This window comes from Triticum aestivum, chromosome 4B, assembly GCF_018294505.1.
Source record: "Triticum aestivum cultivar Chinese Spring chromosome 4B, IWGSC CS RefSeq v2.1, whole genome shotgun sequence".
NCBI classification, from domain to species: Eukaryota; Viridiplantae; Streptophyta; class Magnoliopsida; order Poales; family Poaceae; genus Triticum; species Triticum aestivum.
The window spans coordinates 569,729,495-569,755,920 of record NC_057804.1 but is presented as its reverse complement, the minus strand read 5'-3'; positions in this window follow the sequence as shown (position 1 = coordinate 569,755,920).

Sequence of the window (26,426 nt, the reverse complement as noted above, 5' to 3'; positions counted from 1 at the left end):
CTAGGGTTGTCACACCCAATATGTGACCCTATCCAAAAGGAACTCGAAGGTCCCACCAAGGATAGACCCGCATATTGAAACGCTTTTGCAAGGTGGATATCATTACATCAACATTACATAATATATGGGGATACATACACGAGGCATACAATGCCACACGAATACAACATCACAATACACCAGAGCATCATCCAGCTACAGATGAATCACAAACAGAAACTCAAACGACATCCACCCTGCTAGCCCAGGCTGCCAAACTGGAACCTATCCCTGATCGAAGAGGCAGAAGAAGAGCTCAACGCAAGCAAGCATCGCTCTCGCGTCATAATCATCGCATGAACCTGTACCTGCAACTGTTGTTGTAGTAAACTGTGAGCCACGAGGACTCAGCAATCCCATTACCATGGGTATCAAGACTAGCAAAACTTAAAGGGAATGGAAGGGGTAAAGTGGTGAGGCTGCAGCAGCGACTAAGCATATATGGTGGCTAACATACGCAAATAAGAGCGAGAAGAGAGTAAGCGAAACGGTCGTCAACTAGTAATGATCAAAGAAGTGATCCCGAACTCCTACTTATGTCAAACATAACCCATAAACCGTGTTCACTTCCCGGACTCCGCCGAAAAGAGACCATCACGGCTTCACACGCGGTTGATGCGTTTTAATTCGGATCTGGTGTCAAGTTATCTACAACTGGACATTAACAAATTCCCATCTGCCTATAACCGCAGGAACGGCTTTCGAAAGATTATACCCTGCAGGGGTGTCCCAACTTAGCCCATGACAAGCTCTCGCGATCAACGAAGGAATAGACCTTCTCCCAGGAAGACCCGATCAGACTCGGAATCCCGGTTTACAAGACATTTCGACAATGGTAAAACAAGACCAGCAAAGCCGCCCGATGCGCCGACAATCCCGATAGGAGCTGCACATATATCGTTCTCAGGGCAACACCGGATGAGACATCCTACGAGTAAAACCAGCCCTCGAGTTGCCCCGAGGTGGCCCCGCAGTCTACTCGGTTCGGACCAACACTTAGACAAGCACTGGCCTGGGGGGGGGGCTAAAATAAAGATGACCCTCAGGTTGGCCGACCCAAGGGAAAAGGGATAGGTGGTGGTGAGGCAAATGGTAAAACCAAGGTTGGGCCTTGCTGGAGGAGTTTTATTCAAAGCGAACTGTCAATGGGGTCCCATAAATGACCCGACCGCGTAAGGAACACAAAATCCGGGAACATAACACTGGTATGACGGAAACTAGGGCGGCAAGAGTGGAACAAAACACTAGGCAAAATGCCGAGTCTTCCACCCTTTACAAAGTATATAGATGCATTAATAATATAAGAGATATTGTGATATCCCAACCAAAATCCTGTTCACCATGGGGCAATCTTCAACTTCACCTACAACTAGCAACACTATAAGAGGGCTGAGCAAAGCGGTAACATAGCCAAACAACGGTTTGCATAGGAAAGGTGTCAAAGGTTAGAGGTTCATGGCAATTTGGGATGGCTTGAAGAACATGTGATAGGTAACGCAGCATAGAGATAGAACGAAGCAACTAGCATAGCAATGATAGTAGTGAGATCCAGGGTAGCAGTCATCTTGCCTGAAATCCCGCAAGGAAGAAGAACGAGTCCATGAAGAATACGAACGGATGAAGCCGAACCAATCGAAGACGAACAAATCCTCACGAACGCAACGAAACAGGAACTATCGAAAAGAAGCACACAACATGGTAAACACACCACACATGAACAAGGCATGATGCACAACAAGCATGATGCATGACAAAGCTACATGAAGCTACTCATGGCAAGAGATGATGCAAACAAGAGCAACACATCAAGGCAAGTTTAAATGAGGCCGGGAACAACACCTAACAATTCCGGTAAGTCCTCATATGCATATTTCGAAATTGGTCCAGATCTGAATAAACCTTATGTTCAAGTAGTTAAACATCAAGTTAAGATGCACCAAGATGATCTACTTGAGATTCTAGTGAAGTTACATATAAAGTTCATTTAGTTCGGAGCTACGGCCTAGAAGATATGAGCAAAACAAGTTAAACATGGCATTGATGCAAAATGCACCCAAACATCAAGCAAACACCTCAAAACAAGGATGCAACATGATAATATGAGGCTACATGCAATTCTAAGCAAGTTTCATATAGAGCACACTCCAAACGGAGCAACGGTTCAACACACACACTATACAAGTCATAGCAACAATCTGTCCAAAACAGCAACTAGGCATATTGCAAGCATCAAAACAACATGCTACAACACCCCAATATAAAAACAAAAGACATGGGCATGATGTACAGGTAAAGCATTACAAAACATGAACACTGAGCTATCTCCAGAAATCACTAGAACATGCTCAAACACACATGATAAGATTGCAAGTTATAACAATTTCAGGCTTTGCAGAAAATAACATCACGATGCAATGTTTAGAGCTATCAAACGACATGTTACAGGAACTTATCATGGCAAACAAAGGCATGGCATGAATCTACTAATTTCATAGATCAAAAGTCCCTTACTGACCATAAGCCAAAAAGGATCAGAAAATATGATGGCACCCATGTAAACATGGCAAGTTATTATACAGATTCAAACATGGCAGGAACATAATTATGAAGGCATGTAGATGAGCTTGTACCACTCCCCACAGAGCATTACATGGCATGTCAAGGCAACCAACAGTATGAAGGCATGTTTGTGAAGCTAAGCATGGCAATATCAAGGTCATAGGATGCATGGATCACTAGGAAAACACATGGTAACAAGTGAACTTAATGTTAACAGGCTGACAGCAACATTATGAAGAAACTTTGGAGCAAGATATGAACAAGGTACAAAAAGCTATAAATGCTACCAGGGGCATGTATGGTTAGAGGATGACATGTAGATCAAAACATGTTTATAGAACATCTCCAGATTATGCATAGAATGACTAGTAGCAACATGTTTATATAGCATCACGAAATAACAGATTCAGCCTAGCAAAACGGCAACATCATGAACCCTACTTAACAAGCTCGATTCACTCACCACAAGTCATTGCATGACAAGATAAGCATATCATCATCAAGAAGACATGTTTATGTAACAAACCAAGTCAAGAACAAGTCCATAGCATGAAAGGATCAACTATAGCAAGCTTGGCCAAATTGAATAATACGTAAACAATCTGCCAGGAAACATTTTGAAGCAAAAGTAGAGCACGAAAATGACATGCTACTCTACTCCATAATTGCAACAAAGGGCATGAATGGATAGACAATAACCGCATGTTCAAAACACCCTTACTGAAGTATCTCAAAATATGCATGGATCACTCTGTAGCATCAAGTTTACATGGCATCAAAATAACAGCAGAACAGGGACTGAATTCAGCAACATCACGGTGCCTAGTTTGCATGCTTGTGCTAGTCACCACATTGATCAAAAAAATACATGGTAAGCACCTTTGTAAAGTAGACATGGCATAGTTCAAAACACATGAAGACATCAACCTCATAGGATGCACACATCAATCATGGCAAAAAAAAGACAAATGAGCTCGTTCTGATAACAGACAATAGAAAACATCATGAAGCACTCTTACAACGATGATTCAGGCATCTAAATGACCACAAATGAATATGATACAATTGAGTGAAATGATGTACTCGTCGAGACGAACAATTTGACATATTACACGCGCAAAACAAAGCTACGGATGCAGAGATACGATGCGTCGAACATGCCATGATAATGTAAAATAACTCGGGACTTAGCAGAATTTTGGACCTCGGGGAAAAGTCAACCGGCCGCGGATCTCGCCGGAGTTCGTCGGGGTTGTGGGCTGCGGCGGCCGGAGTTGAAGAGAGAGGCGCCAGGGAGGCGGATCCAGCGCCCCCTTGCCCGGATCCGGCCGGGCGGAGGCCGGCTCAGGCGGAGGAGGCCGGAGGGACCATGGCGGCGAAGGCGGCCGGCAGGATGCGGTGGCCGACGCAGGGGCGGCTTGGCGGCGCGGCCGGGCGCGGAGGCTACCTGCAGGGAGAGGGAGAGAGCTGGTGAGGGAGAGGGAGAGCAGAGGAGAGGGAGAAGAAGGCGGGGCGGCACCGGGCAACGGCGGCCGCCGGCGGAGGTGCGGCCGGGCGCGGAGGCGGCGGCGCGGGAAGAGCTCCGGTGAGCGGTGGCCGGAGTAGAGGGGTGCGCCAGTGAGGGCTGCGGCCACCGGCGCGGTCGGGTGTGTGCGGCGGAGACCTAGGCCGAGCGGGCGGACGGCGGCGGCGGCGCGGGCTCGCACGGGCCCGATCCGGGCCCCGCGGGCCGCGGCGGTGGTGGGAGGAGCTGGGGCGACGTGGCGCAATGCCACTGGCTGCGGGCGCAGTGCGGGTGAGGTGGCACGACCTGATTGGTCCGAGTGAGGTGGAGGTTGGACGTGTCCGGCGGGGCTGGACATGTCCGGCGCGCGGGGGGGAGCGGGGCTAGGGTTTCGTCTGCGAATTCATCTGGGAATTTCGGGGAAGGGGCTAGTTTTATAGGTAGAGGGAGCTAGGAGAGTCCAAATGAGGAGCGGTTTTCGGCCACGCGATCGTGATCGAACGACCGAGAGCATGGAGGGGAGTTAGATGGGTTTTGGGCCACTTTGGAAGGGGTGTTGGGCTGCAAAGAGAAGGGGCTTTACGGTTACCCGGTTAACCGTTGGAGTATCAAACGACCTCCAAATGGCACGAAACTTGACAGGCGGTCTACCGGTGGTATACCAAGGCGACTTGGCAAGGCTCGGTCCATTCCGAGAACGTTTAGCACCCACTCACAACGAGAGACAAAAGGGGGACGCCGGAGAGCATAGGAGCGCCGGATTGCAAAACGGACAACGGGGAAAAGGCTCGGATGCATGAGACGAACACGTATGCAACATGAAATGCACACGATGACATGATAAAATGCAACACACAAGCAAATGACATGGAAACAACGGCGAATAACTGGCAGACACCTGGCGCATCTGAACCGGGGCATTACAACACTCCTCCACTAACAAGAGATCTCGTCCCGAGATCTTAGGACCGAGACGGAAGGGAAAAAGGGATGAGGTGAAACAAGAACTCCAGAGAAGAAGCAAAGAATCGAGAGCACTCGAGAATAAGAGAGGAACGACGAGAATGACGAGAATCGAAAGCTCACGGAATCGGATAGACTGGGAAACAACTCGCTCTAACCGGAGTGGTTAGGATGAGAAAAGAAACGAATAAGACTGAAAGGATTTAGGCAGCATTCCTGCTGAAAATGGAAGGAAAAGAACATGGACTTCACAAGATGGAATGACACTTGACGAGAAGAACAATGCAATGCCTCCGGAAGAATTGAAAGAATTGAATGAAAAGAACTTAGAAGGAAGGATTGAATGGAGTTGTTGAGAAAATCAACAACGAAAGAATAAGCTTGTTGTGGACTTATGGAAAACATCTCAGAAATTATGAGGTGATAACCGACCACAAACGGAAAAGATTGGATAGCTTAGAAGAACGAAGAATTGCAAAACTCCACTTCAAAAGAAAATGAAGATTTACTTGCGCTTCGAGATGCGAGAAGAAAAGATACTTGAATTCCACCAACAAAATCTCGATGAACTCTTGAAGAATGAATTAAATCATGAAGAACCACCTTGAAGAACTCCGGTAACAAAAAGGATGACAAGATAAAAAGAAAGATGAAAAGGATAAGATTAAAGCCTTGCGATGATTTAGATCGAGGTTCTGACGAAATGGCCGAGGAAATTGAACTCCGGAAAAGAAAAGATGGGAAACACTTGGAACTAGAATTTATTCAACAGGAATAAACTCCGAAGGAAGGGATTAATCACTTGGATGAAATAAGAATAAGATTTATTGTATGCTTATCCTTCATCAAATTAAATTGATGACAAGCAGATTTTTCATACTACTTATTCTTCTTGAAAAGGGATTGAGAAGAATATGGCGCAAAACTTGAGAAAGTCTTCATGAACCACCAGTAGGATTGAAAGAACACATGAATCAATATGATGACAAAGGAAAAAGAATCTGAATGAACCACCTGTAGAATTTGGAAATGACTGATGGAAGAGAATGAATCACCGGGAAGAATTAGAGGAACCAATATACTCGAGGGGATTTAGATGCAAAAGGACAAGGAGATCATAAGCTGATTAGAGAACACTTGAACGAAGCACCGGGATAATTGGATAACGGTAGCTGAAAAGTGAGGACGAAGAATTCTTCTGGAACGATGACCTCCGGTGAAAAGAAATGGAAAGACAACTTCTAACATACTCCGGATGGATGAAAAGAATATCTGACAAATGGAATAATTCGAGAGGGTAACAAGAAGCTAGAACCACGAAACTTCAAGAGAACGGACAAGATTTAGAGGAAAAACTCTCCTTCGGTCTTCAAAAGACGACGGGAAACACCACCAAAATTACTGAGATACTCCGGGAGAATGAAAAGTGAAGAGGTTGAGCCAACAATGAAGTGATTTGAAATTGATCTTGGAAGAGGCATCTGACTGATGAAATCCATTCTTACGTCACACTTTGAAAAGAGTTGAGAATAACTCCGGGGAACTTAGAAGAGTCAGGTAAGATCCTGTGAAAGACCTGTGGGTTAGGGCCCACTGAAGAAACACCGTTGAAAAGGGATGATGAACAGATAGATAAAGCATCGGAACAATTGAAATATTTGAATGAGGTGACAACCTCGCATTAATTCGAGCACAGACGAATCTCCTGAGATGTCTTGAACACTCCGGAAGGATAAACTAGTGAGAGGCAAACAAGCAGGGAAAACACTTGAGCCGAGGAAAGAATATAATCACTACCAAAATTAGAATTGAATCCACTGGAAAAGATAAAGAGATGAAGAATGACGCACGAGATGAGAATTCACCGGTTGAAAGATTGAAGAGGTTCCACATGAATGAAATAGATGGTCGAGAGAGAGTCAAACTCCGGGAAGAAAAGGGTGGGAGGGCGGGAAAAACAAAGGCAACTTGGAAGGGAGAACCAACAAATATCTTGAAGAGAAAACACCGGTTGAAATAATTGAGGAAAGAAAGCAAAGACATCGCACGAGTAGTATGGATACTCGATTACGGACTCCGGTTCCGAGAAGAAGAACAGGGAGGGCGGGTGGGAAAATAAAACAACTAAGGATTGAACTCAAAGATGAAGAGGCTCGAGTCGACTTGACGAGAAATGCACCGGACGAAAAGAGATGAGGAACAACTACCGGAAAACCAACTGCGTGATCCTAAAGAAAGTTTGAAAGGGAAGAGGAGTAATTCAAAACACCTACATCAAGATTCCTCACCAGAGCGACGAAGGGGCTGAGGAGTAAAAAGAATTCCTACTCTCCAATATAACTAGACTCAGAAAAAAGTTTTCTTCTAGACTCAACAACGACCAAACTACACATTCAATCAAGGGGGCTCCCATTGTCGGTCGAGGCTCTGGTACCAACTTGTCACGCCCAATATGCGACCCTATCCAAAAGGAACTCGAAGGTCCCACCAAGGATAGACCCGCATATTGAAACGCTTTTGCAAGCTGGATATCATTACATCAACATTACATAATATATGGGGATACATACACGAGGCATACAATGCCACACGAATACAACATCACAATACATCAGAGCATCATCCGGCTACGGATGAATCACAAACAGAAACTCAAACGACATCCACCCGGCTAGCCCAGGCTGCCGACCTGGAACCTATCCCTGATCGAAGAGGCAGAAGAAGAGCTCAACGCAAGCAAGCATCGCTCTCGCGTCATGATCATCGCATGAACCTGTACCTGCAACTGTTGTTGTAGTAAACTGTGAGCCACGAGGACTCAGCAATCCCATTACCATGGGTATCAAGACTAGCAAAGCTTAAAGGGAATGGAAGGGGTAAAGTGGTGAGGCTGCAGCAGCGACTAAGCATATATGGTGGCTAACATACGCAAATAAGAGCGAGAAGAGAGCAAGCAGAACGGTCGTCAACTAGTAATGATCAAGAAGTGATCCTGAACTCCTACTTATGTCAAACATAACCCATAAACCGTGTTCACTTCCCGAACTCCGCTGAAAAGAGACCATCACGGCTACACACGCAGTTGATGCGTTTTAATTCGGATCTGGTGTCAAGTTATCTACAACTGGACATTAACAAATTCCCATCTGCCTATAACCGCAGGCACGGGTTTCAAAAGATTATACCCTGCAGGGGTGTTCCAACTTAGCCCATGACAAGCTCTCGCGATCAACGAAGGAATAGACCTTCTCCCAGGAAGACCCGATCAGACTCGGAATCCCGGTTTACAAGACATTTTGACAATGGTAAAACAAGACCAGCAAAGCCGCCCGATGCGCCGACAATCCCGATAGGAGCTGCACATATCTCGTTCTTAGGGCAACACTGGATGAGACATCCTACGAGTAAAACCAGCCCTCGAGTTGCCCCGAGGTGGCCCCGCAGTCTACTCGGTTCGGACCAACACTTAGACAAGCACTGGCCCGGGGGGGGGGGCTAAAATAAAGATGACCCTCGGGTTGGCCGACCCAAGGGAAATGGGATAGGTGGTGGTGAGGCAAATGGTAAAACCAAGGTTGGGCCTTGCTGGAGGAGTTTTATTCAAAGCGAACTGTCAAGGGGGTCCCATAAATCACCCGACCGCGTAAGGAACGCAAAATCCGAGAACATAACACCAGTATGACGGGAACTAGGGCGGCAAGAGTGGAACAAAACATTAGGCAAAAGGCCGAGTCTTCCACCCTTTACCAAGTATATAGATGCATTAATAATATAAGAGATATTGTGATATCCCAACCAAAATCCTGTTCACCATGGGGCAATCTTCAACTTCACCTACAACTAGCAACACTATAAGAGGGCTGAGCAAAGCGGTAACATAGCCAAACAACGGTTTGCATAGGAAATGTGTCAAAGGTTAGAGGTTCATGGCAATTTGGGATGGCTTGAAGAACATGTGATAGGTAACGCAACATAGCGATAGAACGAAGCAACTAGCATAGCAATGATAGTAGTGAGATCCAGGGTAGCGGTCATCTTGCCTGAAATCCCGCAAGGAAGAAGAACGAGTCCATGAAGAAGACAAACGGATGAAGCCGAACCAACCGAAGACGAATGAATCCTCACGAACGCAACGAAACAGGAACTATCGAAAAGAAGCACACAACATGATAAACACACCACACATGAACAAGGCATGATGCACAACAAGCATGATGCATGACAAAGCTACATGAAGCTACTCATGGCAAGAGATGATGCAAACAAGAGCAACCCATCAAGGCAAGTTTAAATGAGGCCGGGAACAACACCTAACAATTCCGGTAAGTCCTCATATGCATATTTCGAAATTGGTCCAGATCTGAATAAACCTTATGTTCAAGTAGTTAAACATCAAGTTAAGATGCACCAAGATGATCTACACGAGATTCTAGTCAAGTTACATATAAAGTTCATTTAGTTCGGAGCTACGGCCTAGAAGATATGAGCAAAACAAGTTAAACATGGCATTGATGCAAAATGCACCCAAACATCAAGCAAACACCTCAAAACAAGGATTCAACATGATAATATGAGGCTACATGCAATTCTAAGCAAGTTTCATATAGAGCACACTCCAAACGGAGCAACGGTTCAACACACACACACTATACAAGTCATAGCAACAATCTGTCCAAAACAGCAACTAGGCATATTGCAAGCATCAAAACAACATGCTACAGCACCCCAACAGAAAAACAAAAGCCATGGGCATGATGTACAGGTAAAGCATTACAAAACATGAACACTGAGCTATCTCCAGAAATCACTAGAACATGCTCAAACACACATGATAAGATTGCAAGTTATAACAATTTCAGGCTTTGCAGAAAATAACATCACGATGCAATGTTTAGAGCTATCAAACGACATGTTACAGGAACTTATCATGGCAAACAAAGCCATGGCATGAATCTACTAATTGCATAGATCAAAAGTCCCTTAATGACCATAAGCCAAAAAGGATCAGAAAATATGATGGCACCCATGTAAACATGGCAAGTTATTATACAGATTCAAACATGGCAGGAACATAATTATGAAGGCATGTAGATGAGCTTGTACCACTCCCCACAGAGCATTACATGGCATGTCAAGGCAACCAACAGTATGAAGGCATGTTTGTGAAGCTAAGCATGGCAATATCAAGGTCATAGGATGCATGGATCACTAGGAAAACACATGGTAACAAGTGAACTTAATGTTAACAGGCTGACAGCAACATTATGACGCAACTTTGGAGCAAGATATGAACAAGGTACAGCAAGCTATAAATGCTACCAGGGGCATGTATGGTTAGAGGATGACATGTAGATCAAAACATGTTTATAGAACATCTCCAGATTATGCATAGAATGACTAGTAGCAACATGTTTATATAGCATCACGAAATAACAGATTCAGCCTAGCAAAACAGCAACATCATGAACCCTACTTAACAAGCTCGATTCACTCACCACAAGTCATTGCATGACAAGATAAGCATATCATCATCAAGAAGACATGTTTATGTAACAAACCAAGTCAAGAACAAGTCCATAGCATGAAAGGATCAACAATAGCAAGCTTGGCCAAATTGAATAACACGTAAACAATCTGCCAGGAAACATTTTGAAGCAAAAGTAGAGCACGAAAATGACATGCTAGTCTACTCCATAATTGCAACAAAGGGCATGAATGGATAGACAATAACCGCATGTTCAAAACACCCTTACTGAAGTATCTCAAAATATGCATGGATCACTCTGTAGCATCAAGTTTACATGGCATCAAAATAACAGCAGAACAGGGACTGAATTTAGCAACATCACGATGCCTAGTTTGCATGCTTGTGCTAGTCACCACATTGATCAAAAAAAATACATGGTAAGCACCTCTGTAAAGAAGACATGGCATAGTTCAAAACACATGAAGACATCAACCTCATAGGATGCACACATCAATCATGGCAAAAAAAGACAAATGAGCTCGTTCTGATAACAGACAGCAGAAAACATCATGAAGCACTCTTACAACGATGATTTGGGCGTCGAGATGACCTCAAATGAATATGATGCAGTGGTATGAAATGATGTACTCGTTGAGGCGAACAATTTTACATATTACACGTGCAAAACGGAGCTACGGATGCAGAGATACGATGCGTCGAACATGCCATGATAATGTAAAATAACTCGGGACTTAGCAGAATTTTGGACCTCGGGGAAAAGTCAACCGGCCGCGGATCTCACCGGAGTTCGTCGGGGTTGCGGACTGCGGCGGCCGGAGTTGAAGAGAGAGGCGCCAGGGAGGCGGATCCAGCGCCCCCTTGCCCGGATCCGGCCGGGGCGGAGGCTGGCTGAGGCGGAGGAGGCCGGAGGGAGCATGGCGGCGAGGGCGGCCGACAGGAGGCGGTGGCCGGCACGGGGGCGGCTCGGCGGCGCGGCCGGGCGCGGAGGCTACCTGCAGGGAGAGGGAGAGAGCTGGTGAGGGAGAGGGAGAGCAGAGGAGAGGGAGAAGAAGGCGGGGCGACATCGGGCAACGGCGGCCGCCGGCGGAGGCGCGGCCGGGCGCGGAGGCAGTGGCGCGGGAAGAGCTCCGGTGAGCGGTGGCCGGAGCAGAGGGGTGCGCCGGTGAGGGCTGCGGCCACCGGCGCGGTCGGGTGTGGGCGGCGGAGATCTGGGCCGAGCGGGCGGACGGCGGCGGCGGCGCGGGCTCGCGCGGGCCCGATCCGGGCCCCACGGGCCGCGGCGGTGGTGGGAGGAGCTGGGGCGACGTGGCGCAACGCCACTGGCTGCGGGCGCGGCGCGGGTGAGGTGGCACGACCTGATTGGTCCGAGTGAGGTGGAGGTTGGACGTGTCCGGCGGGGCTGGACATGTCCGGCGCGCGGGGGGGGGGGGGAGCGGGGCTAGGGTTTCGTCTGCGAATTCATCCGGGAATTTCGGGGAAGGGGCTGGTTTTATAGGTAGAGGGAGCTAGGAGAGTCCAAATGAGGAGCGGTTTTCGGCCACGCGATCGTGATCGAATGACCGAGAGCATGGAGGGGAGTTAGATGGGTTTTGGGCCACTTTGGAAGGGGTGTTGGGCTGCAAAGAGAAGGGGCTTTACGGTTACCCGGTTAACCGTTGGAGTATCAAACAACCTCCAAATGGCACGAAACTTGACAGGCGGTCTACCGGTGGTATACCAAGGCCACTTGGCAAGGCTTGGTCCATTCCGAGAACGTTTAACACCCACTCACAACGAGAGACAAAAGGGGGACGCCGAAGAGCATAGGAGCGCCGGATTGCAAAACGGACAACGGGGAAAAGGCTCGGATGCATGAGACGAACACGTATGCAACATGAAATGCACACGATGACATGATAAAATGCAACAAGCAAGCAAATGACATGGCAACCACGGCGAATAACTGGCAGACACCTGGCGCATCTGAACCGGGGCGTTACAAGGGTTTAGCCTCTCTGATCTCGTGGTAGATCTACTCTTGTACTACCCATATCATCAATATTAATCAAGCAGGAGTAGGGTTTTACCTCCATCGAGAGGGCCCGAACCTGGGTAAAAACATCGTGTCCCTTGTCTCCTGTTACCATCCGCCTAGACGCACAGTTCGGGACCCCCTACCCGAGATCCGCCGGTTTTGACATCGACAGTTGGGTTTTACCTTAATGAATCTTTAGTAGTTGCGGACGCTTGCTAGAGTTCCAATCATAAGTGCATATGATCCAAGTAGATAAAGTATATTAGCTTATGCCCCTCCCTCAAATAGAATTGCAATAGTGATTATCGGTCTAGTAACATAGTCAAATGCTTAGGGACAATTCCACAACTCCTACCACCACTTTTCCACACTCGCTATATTTACTTTATTGCTTGTTTATCTAAACAGCCCCTAGTTTATATTTACGTGTTATTTATTATCTTGCAAACCTATCCTATCACACCTACAAAGTACTTCTAGTTTCATACTTGTTCTAGGTAAAGCGAACGTCAAGCGTGCGTAGAGTCGTATCAGTGGTTGATAGGACTTGAGAGAGTATTTGTTCTACCTTTAGCTCCTTGTTGGGTTCGACACTCTTACTTATCGAAAGAGGCTACAACTATCCCGTATACTTGTGGGTTATCAAGACCTTTTTTTGGCGCCGTTGCCAGGGAGTCATAGCGTGGGGTGAATATTCTCGTGTGTGCTTGTTTGCTTTATCACTAAGTAATTTTTATTTGCTGTTCTAAGTTGTTCTCTATCTTTAGTTATGGATATGGAACGCAAAATACCAAAAAAATTAGGTGTACTTGCTACTCATGGAGATGGGGTAACTCCTAAAACCCTCGATTCCAATTATGTGAAAGATATTATGTACTACTTTGATAATCCTGAGAAAACCCCATTCAAATTTATAATGGGAGACACGTTGGATCAACGTGAATACTTTAGGTATTATCGCTCGACACAAAAAGGAAAACTATTATGGGATCAATTTATTATGTTGCGTTGGTATGCTCGCCAACTATGCTTGAGATATGATATTACTTGTTGCTCTAGGATGAAGGCTCCACACCTTCCCTTTTCATGCAAATTTAATGATAATTAAACCTTAGCTTCTTTTGCTAATGGTATATATGATTACTATGATGTGGAACAAATAGAAGAATTTGTTGCTTTTAAGCTGCTTATGGAATTGAATCTTTGTTTGAAAAGTATGAAGCTTTTGATGATGATGGTGTTTATAGGCCTGAAAATCTTTCTATACTTAGATATTGCTATGAAAATTATCAATACAATTACTATATTAATGCATTTATTGAGAAAGTCTCCGCTGTCCAAGAAGAGACTAATATTTTGCAGGAAGTTGTGGAAGAAGAAATTGATGAAACTGTGAGCTCATTGGATGAAAAAGATGATGAGAGAGCGAAGAACAAAAGGAGGAAGAGTGGATTGATCACCCGTGCCCGCCTTCTAATGAGAGTAACTCTTCAACTCATACATTGTTTAATTCCCCTTCATGCTTACCGAAGGATGATTGCTATGATCCCGTTGATTCTCTTGAAATATCCCTTTTTGATGATGCTTGCTATGCTTGTGGCCAAGATGCCAATATGAATTATGCTTATGGAGATGAACTTGCTATAGTTCCTTATGTTAAACATGAAATTGTTGCTATTGCACCCACGCATGATAGTCCTATTATCTTTTTGAATTCTCCAAACTACACTATATCGGAGAAGTTTGTGCTTATTAAGGATTATATTGATGGGTTGCGTTTTACTACTACACATGATGATTTTGATAGATATAATATGCATGTGCTTGCTGCTCCTACTTGCAATTATTATGAGAGAGGAACTATTTCTCCACCTCTCTATGTTTCTAGTATGATAAAATTGCAAGAAACTATTTATACTATGCATTGGCCTTTACTTGGTGTGCATGAATTGTTCTTTTATGACATGCCGATGCATAGGAAGAGAGTTAGACTTTGTTGTTGCATGATATATGTTACTTTGTGCTCACTACAAAATTGCAAATCGTTGTTAATTAAAATTGGCTTTGATATACCTTGGGATCCGGGTGGATTCATTACTTGAGCACTAAAATGCCTAGCTTAATGGCTTTAAAGAAAGCGCTGCCAGGGAGACAACCCGGAAGTTTTAGAGAGTCATTTATTTATGTTGAGTGCTTTTATATAGTTTAAAAACAAAAAAAAGAGGGGAACCTAAAAACTTTTCAAAAAGGAAAGTGAAAGTGAGAAAGGCAAGCATTGTTGAAGTGGGAGAGCTCCTTGAACTTTGTTCATGCTCACGGAAACTTTGTGAATCTTGATTACATAAACTTTTCATCAAAAATAATTACCCCCTTGTATAATTCCATTGTATTATAAAAAATAATGTGCCGAGGTTTTCCTTTAGGATGTTTACAATGCTTGTTGGTTTGTACGGTGTAGGACAGAAACTTTGGCTGTAGTGCACGATTTTACATTTTTAACTGGAACATCAATTGGTTCTGATTCCTTTTTCACTGTCTTTCTATACAACTTGTTTAGTTTTACTAATTTTGGTAGAATTGTTGGGGTACCATAAGTATGGTGGATGTTCAGATTGCTACAGACTGTTCTGTTTTTGACAAATTCTGTTTTTGATCCATAGTTTGCTTGTTTTGATGAAACTATCAATTTATATCAGTGGATTAAGCCATGGAAAAGCTATATTACAGTAGACACAATGAAAAAACAAAATATGAATTGGTTTACTACAGTACTTAGAGTAGTGATTTCCTTTATTATACTAACGGATCTTACCGAGTTTTCTGTTGAAGTTTTGTGTGGATGAAGTGTCTAGTCGAGGATGTATCGATATGGGGAAAAGGAAGAGAGGCAAGAGCTCAAGCTTGGGGATTCCCGAGGCAACCCAAGTAAATATTCAAGGAGACTCAAGCATCTAAGCTTGGTGATGCCCCGGAAGGCATCCCCTCTTTCTTCAACAAGTATCGGTATGTTTTTGGATTCGTTTCATTCATGCATTATGTGCAAGTCTTGGAGCGTCTTTTGCATTTAGTTTTCACTTTTATTTTATGCACCATGCTGGTATGAGATAGTCCTTGGTTGATTTATAGAATGCTCATTGCACTTCACTTAAATCTTTTGAGTACGACTTTATAGAATGCTTCATGTGCTTCACTTATATCAATTGAAGTTTGGATTGCCTGTTTCTCTTTACTTAGAAAACCGCCATTTGTAGAATGCTCTTTCGCTTCACTTATATTTGTTAGAGCATGGGCATATCTTTTGTAGAAAGAATTAAACTCTCTTGCTTCACTTATATCAATTTAGAGAGATGATAGGAATTGGTCATTCACATGGTTAGTCATAAAATCCTACATAAACTTGTAGATCTCTGAATATGATATGTTTGATTCCTTGCAATAGTTTTGCGATATAAAGATGGTGATATTAGAGTCATGCTAGTGGGTGGTTGTGGATTGTAGAGACAATTGTGTTGAGGTTTTCAAGTCCCGTAGCATGCACATATGGTAACCGTTGTGTGACAAATTTGAAGCATGGGGTGTTTCTTTGATTGTCTTCCTTATGAGTGGCGGTCGGGGACGAGCGATGATCTTTTCCTACCAATCTATCCCCCTAGGGGCATGCATAGTAGTACTTTGCTTTGAGGGCTAATAATCTTTTGCAATAAGTATATGAGTTCTTTATGACTAATGTGAGTCCATGGATTATACACACTTTTACCTTTCCATCAGTGCTAGCCTCTTCGGTACCGTGCATTGCCCTTTCTCACCTCGAGAGTTGGTGCAAACTTCACTGGTGCATCCAAACCCTGTGATATGATACGCTCTATCACACATAAGCTTCATTTTATCTTCCTCAAAACAGCCACCATACCTACCTATCATGGCATTTCCATAGCCATTCCGAGATATATTGCCATGCAACTTCCATCATCATCATATACATGACTTGAGCATTCATTGTCATATTGCTTTGCATGATTGTAAGATAGCTAGCATGATGTTTTCATGGCTTGTCCGTTTTTTGATGTCATTGCTACCCTAGATCACTTCACATCCCGGTACACCGCCGGAAGCATTCATATAGAGTCATATCTTTGTTCCAGTATCGAGTTGTAATATTGAGTTGTAACTAAATAAAAGTGTGATGATCATCATTATAGAGCATTGCCCCATGAAAAGAAAGAAAAAAGAAAAAAAAGAAAAAAAGGAAGGCCAAAGAAGCCTAAATAAAAAAGGGGGCCAAAGAAGCCCACCCAAAAAGAAAAAAGAAGAAAAAAAGAAAAAAAATAAAAAGAAAAGGGGCTATGTTACTATCCTTTTTCCACACTTGTGCTTCAAAGTAGCACCATGTTCTTCATATAGAGAGTCTCTTATGTTGTCACTTTCATATACTAGTGGGAATTTTTCATTATAGAACTTGGCTTGTATATTCCAACGATGGGCTTCCTCAAATGCCCTAGGTCTTCATGAGCAAGCAAGTTGGATGCACACCCACTTAGTTTTCAGTTTGAGCTTTCATACACTTATAGCTCTTAGTGCATCCATTGCATGGCAATCCCTACTCCTCACATTGACATCAATTGATCGACATCTCCATAGCCCGTTGATTAGCCGCGTCGATGTGAGACTTTCTCCCTTTTTGTCTTCTCCACATAAGCTCCATCATTATATTCTATTCCACCTATAGTGCTATATCCATGGCTTGCGCTCATGTATTGCGTGAGGGTTGAAAAAGCTGAAGCGCGTTAAAAATTACGAACCAATTGCTCGGCTTGTCATCAGGGTTGTGCATGATGGGAGTATTTTTGTGTGACGAAAATGAAGCATGGCCAAACTATATGATTTTGTAGGGATAAGCTTGCTTTTGCCTTGTTGTTTTGAAAAGACATGATTGCTTTATTAGTATGCTCAAAGTATTATTGTTTTTATGTCAAATGATAGACTATCGCTTTGAATCACTCGTATCTTAATATTCATGACATGATTAGACATATGATCAAGATTATGCTAGGTAGCATTCCACATCAAAAAATTTCTTTTTTATCATTTACCTACTCGAGTACGAGCAGGAATTAAGCTTGGGGATGCTGATATGTCTCCGTCGTATCTATAATTTTTGATTGTTCCATGCCAATATTCTAGAAACTTTCATATTCTTTTGGCAACTTTTTATACTATTTTTTGGGACTAACATATTGATCTAGTGCCAGTGTCGGTTCCTGTCTGTTGCATGTTTTATGTTTCGCAGAAACCCCATATCAAACGGAATCCAAACGGGATAAAAATGGACGGAGAATTATTTTGGAATATTTGGGATTTTCCGGAGGAAGAATCAACGCGAAACAATGTCCGAGGTGACCACGAGACAGGGGGGCGCGCCCACCCTCCCTGGGCGCGCCTGGCACTCTCGTGGGACACCCGTAAGGCGGTTGATGCCCTTCTTTTGCCGCAAGAAAGCTAATTTTACGAGAAAAATCTGGGTGAAAGATTCACCCCAATCGGAGTTACGGATCTCCAGATATAAAAGAAACGGTGAAGGGGTAGAATCTGAGAATGCAGAAACAGAGAGATAGATCCAATCTCGGAGGGGCTCTCGCCCCTCCCAAGCCATGGGAGCCAAGGACCACAGGGGAAACCCTTCTCCCATCTAGGGAGGAGGTCAAGGAAGAACAAGAAGAAGGGGGCCTCTCTCCCCCTTGCTTCCGGTGGCGCCGGAGCGCTGCCGGGGGCTATCATCATCACCGCGCTCTTCACCAACACCTCCGTCATCTTCACCAACATCTCCATCACCTTCCCCCTTCTATATTCAGCGGTCCACTCTCCTGCAACCCGCTGTACCCTCTACTTGAACATGGTTCTTTATGCTTCATATTATTTTCCAATGATGTGTTGCCATCCTATGATGTCTAAGTAGATTTTTGTTGTCCTATCGGTGATTGATGAATTGCTATGATTGGTTTGAGTTGCATGTTTTATTATTGGTGCTGTCCTATTGTGCCTTCCATGTCGCGCAAGCGTGAGGGATTCCCGCTGTAGGGTGTTGCAATACGTTCATGATTCTTTTATGGTGGGTTGCTTGAGTGACAGAAGCATAAACCCGAGTAAGGGGATTGTTGCGTATGGGATAAAGGGGACTTGATACTTTAATGCTATGGTTGGTTTTTACCTTAATGAATCTTTAGTAGTTGCGGACGCTTGATAGAGTTCCAGTCATAAGTGCATATGATCCAAGTAGAGAAAGTATGTTAGCTTATGCCCCTCCCTCAAATAGAATTGCAATAGTGAGTATCGGTCTAGTAACGTAGTCAATTGCTTAGGGACAATTCCACAACTCATACCACCACTTTTCCCTACTCGCTATATTTACTTTATTGCTTATTTATCTAAACAACCCCTAGTTTGTATTTACGTGTTCTTTATTATCTTGCAAACCTATCCTATCACACCTACAAAGTACTTCTACTTTCATACTTGTTCTAGGTAAAGCGAACGTCAAGCGTGCATAGAGTCGTATCAGTGGCCGATAGGACTTGAGAGAGTATTTATTCTACCTTTAGCTCCTCGTTGGGTTCGACACTCTTACTTATCGAAAGAGGCTACAACTATCCCGTATACTTGCGGGTTATCAGTACCTCCCTGCTAAACTTATAGCAAGGCACACATCAGGTCTAGTACATAGCATAGCATACATGATATAACCTATGGCTGAGGCATGGGGAATGACTTTCATCTTCTCTCTATCTTTTGCAGTGGTTGGGCATTGAGTTTGACTCAATTTCACACCTTGTATCACAGGCTAGAACCCTTTCTTTGATTGATCCATTTTGAACTTCTCCAAAACTTTATCAAGGTATGTGCTTTGTGAAAGTCCTATCAAGCCTCTTGATCTATCTCTACAGATCTTGATGCCCAATATATAAGCAGCTTCACCGAGGTCTTTCATTGAAAAACTTTTATTCAAGTATCCTTTTATGTTATTCAGAAATTATACATCATTTCCAATCAACAATATGTCATCCACATATAATATTAGAAATGCTATAGAGCTCCCACTCACTTTCTTGTAAATACAGGCTTCTCCACAAGTCTGTATAAAACCATATGCTTTGATCACCTCAACAAAGCGTATGTTCCAACTCCGAGATGCTTGCACCAGTCCATAAATGGATCGCTGGAGCTTGCACACTTTGTTAGCACCTTTAGGATCGAGAAAACCTTCTGGTTGTATCATATACAACTCTCCTTTAAGAAATCCATTAAGGAATGCAGTTTTGACATCCATTTGCCAGATTTCATAATCGTAAAATGCGGCAATTGCTAACATGATTCGGATAGACTTAAGCATCGCTACGGGTGAGAAAGTCTCATCGTAAAACTCCTTGAACTTGTCGAAAACCTTTTGCGACAAGTCGAGCTTTATATATAGTAACATTACCATAAACTTCAGTCTTCTTCTTGAAGATCCATTTATTCTCCATGGGTCGCCGATCATCGGGCAAATCCACCAAAGTCCATACATTGTTCATACATGGATCCTATCTCAGATTTCATGGCCTCAAGCCATTTATCAAAATCTGGGCTCATCATAGCTTCTTCATAGTTCATAGGTTTGTCATGGTCAAGTAACATGACTTCTAGAACAGGATTACCGTACCACTCTGGTGCACATCATGCTCTAGTTGACCTACGAGGTTCTGTAGCAGCTTGATCTGAAGTTTCATGATCATTATCATTATCTTCCTCTCCAGTTGGTGTAGGCATCACGGGAACTGATTTCTCGGATGAGCTACTTTCCAAACTGAGAGAAGGTAAAATAACCTCATTAAGTTCTACATTCCTCCCACTCACTTCTTTCGAGAGAAACTCCTTCTCTAGAAAGGTTCCGTTCTTGGCAACAAAGATCTTGCCTTCGGATCTGTGGTCGAAGGTGTACCCAATTGTTTCCTTAGGGTATCCTATGAAGACACACTTATCCAATTTGGGTTTGAGCTTATCAGACCGAAGCTTTTTGACATAAGCATTATATCCCCAAACTTTAAGAAACGACAACTTAGGTTTGTTGCCAAACCACAGTTCATACGGTGTCGTCTCAACGGATTTTGACGGTGCCCTGTTTAACGTGAATGCAGCTGTCTCTAATGCATAACCCCAAAATGATAATGGTAAATTGATAAGAGACATCATATATCGCACTATATCTAATAAAGTGTGGTTACAATGTTCGGACACACCATTACGCTATAGTGTTCCAAGTGGAGTGAGCTGTGAAACTATTCCACATTGTTTTAAATGAAGGCTAAACTCGTAACTCAAATATTCGCCTCCATGATCATATCGTAGAAACTTTATTTTCTTGTTACGATGATTCTCCACTTCACTCTGGAATTCTTTGAACTTTTCAAATGTTTCAGACTTGTGTTTCATTAAGTAGATACACCCATATCTACTCAAATCATCCGTGAAGGTCAAAAAATAATGATACTCGTCACGAGCCTCAACACTCATCGAACCGCATACATCGGTATGTATTATTTCCAATAAGTCATTAGGTCGGTCCATTGTTCTGGAGAACGGAGTTTTAGTCATCTTGCCCATAAGGCACGGTTCGCAAGTATCAAATGATTCATAATCAAGTGATACCAAAAGTCCATCTGCATGGAGTTTCTTCATGCGCTTTACACCAATATGACCCAAGCGGCAGTGCCACAAATAAGTTGCATCATCATTTTCTACTTTGCATCTTTTGGCATCAATATTATGAATACTTGTATCACCACGATCAAGATTCAACAGAAATAGACCACTCTTCAAGGGTGCATGACCATAAAACATATTACTCATATAAATAGAACAACCATTATTCTCTGATTTAAATAAATAACCGTCTCGCACTAAACAAGATCCAGATATAATGTTCATGCTCCACTCTGGCACCAAATAACAATTATTCAGGTCTAAAACTAATCCCGAAGGTAGATGTAGAGGTAGCGTGCCGACGGCGATCATGTCGACGATGGAACCATTCTCGACGTGCATCGTCACATCATCCTTAGCCAATATTCATTTAATCCATAGTCCTTGTTTTGAGTTACAAATATGAGCAAGCGAACCGGTATCAAATACCCAGGCACTACCACGAGAATTAGTAAGGGACACATCAATAACATGTATATCAAATATACCTTTGTTCACTTTGCCATCCTTCTTATCCGCTTCCAGTGACCAGTCCATTTACAATAGAAGCACTTAGTTTCAAACTTGGGTCCATTTTTGGGTTTCTTCCCGAGAGTGACAACCTGCTTGCCATTCTTCTTGAAGTTCCCCTTCTTACCCTTGCCCTTCTTCTTGAAACTAGTGGTCTTGTTAACCATCAATACTTGATGCTCCTTCTTGATTTCTACCTCCGCAGCTTTTAGCATTGCGAAGAGCTCGGGAATAGTCTTTTCCATCCCCTGGATATTTGTGAAACCCCCGATTCAATCGTACACTAATCATACATGCAAATGTGTATGATCAAGATCAGGGACTCACGGGAAGATATCACAACACAACTCTAGACACAAATAAAATAATACAATCTTTATATTACAAGCCAGGGGCCTTGAGGGCTTGAATACAAGCTCGTTACACAAGAGTCAGCGGAAGCAACAATATCTGAGTACAAACATAAGTTAAACAAGGATGCCTTAAGAAGGCTAGCACAAAAGCAACACGATTGAAGAGGCAAGGCCTCCTGCCTGGGACCTCCTAACTACTCCTGGTCATCGTCGGTCTCCACGTAGCAGTATCCATCGGTGGTGGTGTCGGTGTCAAAACCGGCGGATCTCGGGTAGGGGGTCCCGAACTGTGCGTCTAAGACTAATGGTAACAGGAGGCAGGGGACACGATGTTTACCCAGGTTCGGGCCCTCTCAATGGAGGTAAAACCCTACTTCCTGCTTGATTGATCTTGATGATATGAGTATTACAAGAGTTGATCTACCACGAGATCAGAGAGGCTAAACCCTAGAAGCTAGCCTATGGTATGATTGTTGTTGTTGTCCTATGGACTAAACCCTCCGGTTTATATAGACACCGGAGGGGGCTAGGGTTACACAGAGTCGGTTACAGAGGAGGAGATCTACATCCGAATCGCCAAGCTTGCCTTCCACGCCAAGGAGAGTCCCATCCGGACATTGGATGAAGTCTTCTGTCTTGTATCTTCGTAGTCCAACAGTCCGGCCAAAGTATATAGTCCGGCTGTCCAGATACCCCCTTATCCAGGACTCCCTCAGTAGCCCCTGAACCAGGCTTCAATGACGATGAGTCCGGCACGTAGATTGTCTTCGGCATTGCGAGGCGGGTTCCACCTCCAAATACTCCAAAATTAATTCCGAACACAAGGACCGTGTCCGGCTCTATAAGATAAATTCCATATACCACCGTAGAGAGAATAATAATCCACGAATCTGATCTGCTGACAATTCCTTGTGGTGTGACATCACGCCATGGCTCGGTAACTTATTCGAACCGTTTTTACAACCTGCTCCCGCACACATCGCGAGGCGGTTTCTTTGGCACGTCCTGTCAAAGCAGAGATCGTGTCCCCTTATCGCGGGATCTCCATTAATACAGGTATGGGTAACCCAACCAGCGCCATCAATCGAGGCGCTTGGAAAGATAATTGATTTCGAGAGGCAAGTGGGGAGGCGCACATTCTACATTGCCTTTATAAAGGGATAGAGATCTCCCGTTTTCACCCATGCCCTCTTCCTCCTTTGGTCATCCGTTCTCGCACCCTTGAGCTCCAGGGCCCAAGTTCTCACCTTCTCTGTAGGACTGCACCATGTCCGGAGCGGGAGGCAAGTGGATGGCCTCCTCTGTCACAGAGGAGAACATCACCAAGCTTCGGGAAGCCGGATACCTGGCCGAGAACATCACACACAGGCTTCCAACAGAGGGACAGATTACCCCCACTCCGAAGTCTCGGGAGAGAGTAGTATTTCTCCCTCATTTCATCCGCGGACTAGGGTTTCCACTCCACCAGTTTGTCCGCGAGCTTATGTACTACTATGGGCTAGATTTTCACGATCTGGCCCCGAATTTCGTCCTCAACATCTCGGCATTCATCGTCGTGTGCGAGGCATTCCACCGCATCAAGCCCCACTTCGACCTATGGTTGAAGATCTTCTGCGTGAAGCCAAAGATCATGAGCGGCCAACAGGCGGAGTGCGGAGGTGCCATGGTGGGCAAGATGCCCAACGTCACATGGCTCGACGGCTCCTTCGTGGAGACTGTGAAGGGGTGGAAATCAGGGTGGTTCTACATCACCGAGCCGTGCGACGCCAACTGGGTGGCGGCCCCAAATTCAGATACGGAATCCCCACGCGGCTCACTTCTTGGGAGAAGAAGGGCCTGGCCTGGGGCGAACCCACAGAGCTGGCCGGACTCGAGACCTGCATCCGAAGTATGAGGGACAAGAAGATCAAGCTTGTCAATGTGGTCTAGGTCATGCTCATTTGCCGGATTCTCCCGTGTCAAAGACGGGCATTTGATATGTGGGAGTTTGACCCGGCCGAATACCAGATGCTGCTAGAGCTCTTCGACACAACGCACAAAGAAATCTAGAAGGCATTGTTCAAGACCGGCGAAGTCCCTCCTCCCCTTTTCGAGGACCGGGGGCTCAGCGCAAGCCGCCTCGCCAATCCGGTAAGTCCTCTAGTTATTTGTAAGATATTTCCTTCCTGGTATGTTCGTGGGAAGATTCTTAGGTCACTATACTGACCGAACAGGATTAGGTGGAGACGGAGGAGTAGATTAACTGTCCGGCTCCATTGCCTGAGGACCCAGTGAGTGCACTACTAGCGGAGATGCTGGTTCCGACGCCTTACAAGGTGCCAGAGAAAAAGGCTGAAAAGAAGGCCGTAGGGACCCGTAAGGGTCTCTGGTGCGAAGCCGCACCAGACGCCTCGCCAGAAGAGGACGAGGAGCACTCCTCCACGAAGGGGAGGAGATGAAGAAGAAGAAGGCCGCCTCAACTAAGGGGGCCGGAGGGTCCAAGACGGTGGCCGCGGGGACTAGGAAAGGTCCCCGGTGCAAGGCCGTGATAGAGTCGTCATCGGAAGACGACGAGGAAGATTCTTCCCCCGAAGATGGGGGAGAACATGAAGAAATGCCTCCCCCCTGTTCTATGGAGGAGAAGAAGAGGAAGGCCGCCCCGTCAGGGGAGGCCGGGACACCGAAGAAGGGGAAGGTGTCCCTTCCTGATCACTCCACTACCACCGCTTTCAGCAACAAGGAGTGGCTGCCCAGGGGCAAGCCCCGGGCGAGGTCGTAAGTATCCACATTCATAGTACTTTCCGTGCGACTTTGACCTCATGGTTTATAATGACGCCAGACATGTTTATGCAGTCCGACCGGGTTCAATCTCGAGGAGTCCTCTTCGGAGGAGTCTCTAAATGATTCAGAGATGAATTCGCTCCCGACGGCAACCTCCCCATGACCTGCGGATGACAACAAGGTGTTGTCCTGGAGGATGCCAGAGCAGGAGGTGATGGCTCCGGAGATGCCCCAAGGCAAAATCTCGGGCGCCGGACACATGGGGGATGGGAACCCCATGGATCATGCTGACGGGGGCCACAGCAAGCCTGGCTCCCAGCCAGTTACTGCACCGGAGCCTACAAAGGTTCCGGATTCCAGTAAGCAGTCCCTCGTGAAGGAGGGCGAGCTGGCCGTGCCGATGACCTCTGCCCAGCTGGAGGCATCGGATAATTTGTTGGAAGTGCTTCGAGGCGCTTCCATCGAGGATGAACACCGTACACTTATGGGTACGGTGATTGAGAAGGTTCGGTCCGCCAAGGGCGGTTTGACTGAAGCCTGCACCAGACTACTAACAGTCTTTGAGGTAAGGAAAGTGTGAGAAAATATCACCCGATAGATAGTAGCCCCTGATACTCTAGTTGGTGTTCGGAAAGAATAGCCAAATGGAGGGTCAACTAGAAAACCGCAGGAAGCTAATGGTATTTGTCTAAATGAATCAAACAGGCACTGCTGCTGACCGCCACTGCACGCACGGCTAAGGTTGCCGGACTCAAGCGCGAACAGGGGCATGCCAAAGAAGAGCTCGGCCTCGTGAAGAAGCAGCTCGAGGCGAACAAAGGTAAAAGAAACCCCGTCCATATGTCATATAGAGGATAAAAAGTTGGTGATGCTAAGAAAAAGCATCATGGCTTTTGATAGGGACCGCGACCGAAGTGGCGGCCCTAAAGGAAGCGCTGTCCGCGGCCGAAGCCAGGGCGTATACGGAGCGCGCCGAGCGAGAGAAGCAAGGTGCCCGGGTGGGAGAGGTACAGCAGGAGCTCCAGGAGCTCGGTAAGAAGTTCGGCTCCCTGGAGCATGACTACAAGACGCAAGCGTCTGAGCTTGCAAAGGCCCTCCAGAGCACGGCCGACGCCAAGGCCGAAGCCCAAAAGGCCCTCCAGGAAATCCAGGCGGCGAAGAAGATAGAGGAGGGTAAGGCATTCTTTATGCAAAGAAAGCATGTGGAGGAGTCATTTCTTTTACTCACATGAATCCGGAGCTCTCGAGGGGCGTTCGCAGATCTGCCACGCAGCATTTTTGATGCCGCGGAGTTCTATCGCGCTGAAGAGGGGAGCTCTACGGAGAAGCTGTTCTGGTCCCAATATACTGGGGACGAACACCCTATGGCTCTGAGTGACCAACTGAAGCAGCTGGTCGAACTCCACAATGCGGCCGAACAGGCCATGAGGGACCTCATAGTTCGGATGTGGCCTGGCGAGCCCCTGCCCAGCAGCTACTTTGGCCTGGTGAAGCGAATGGTGC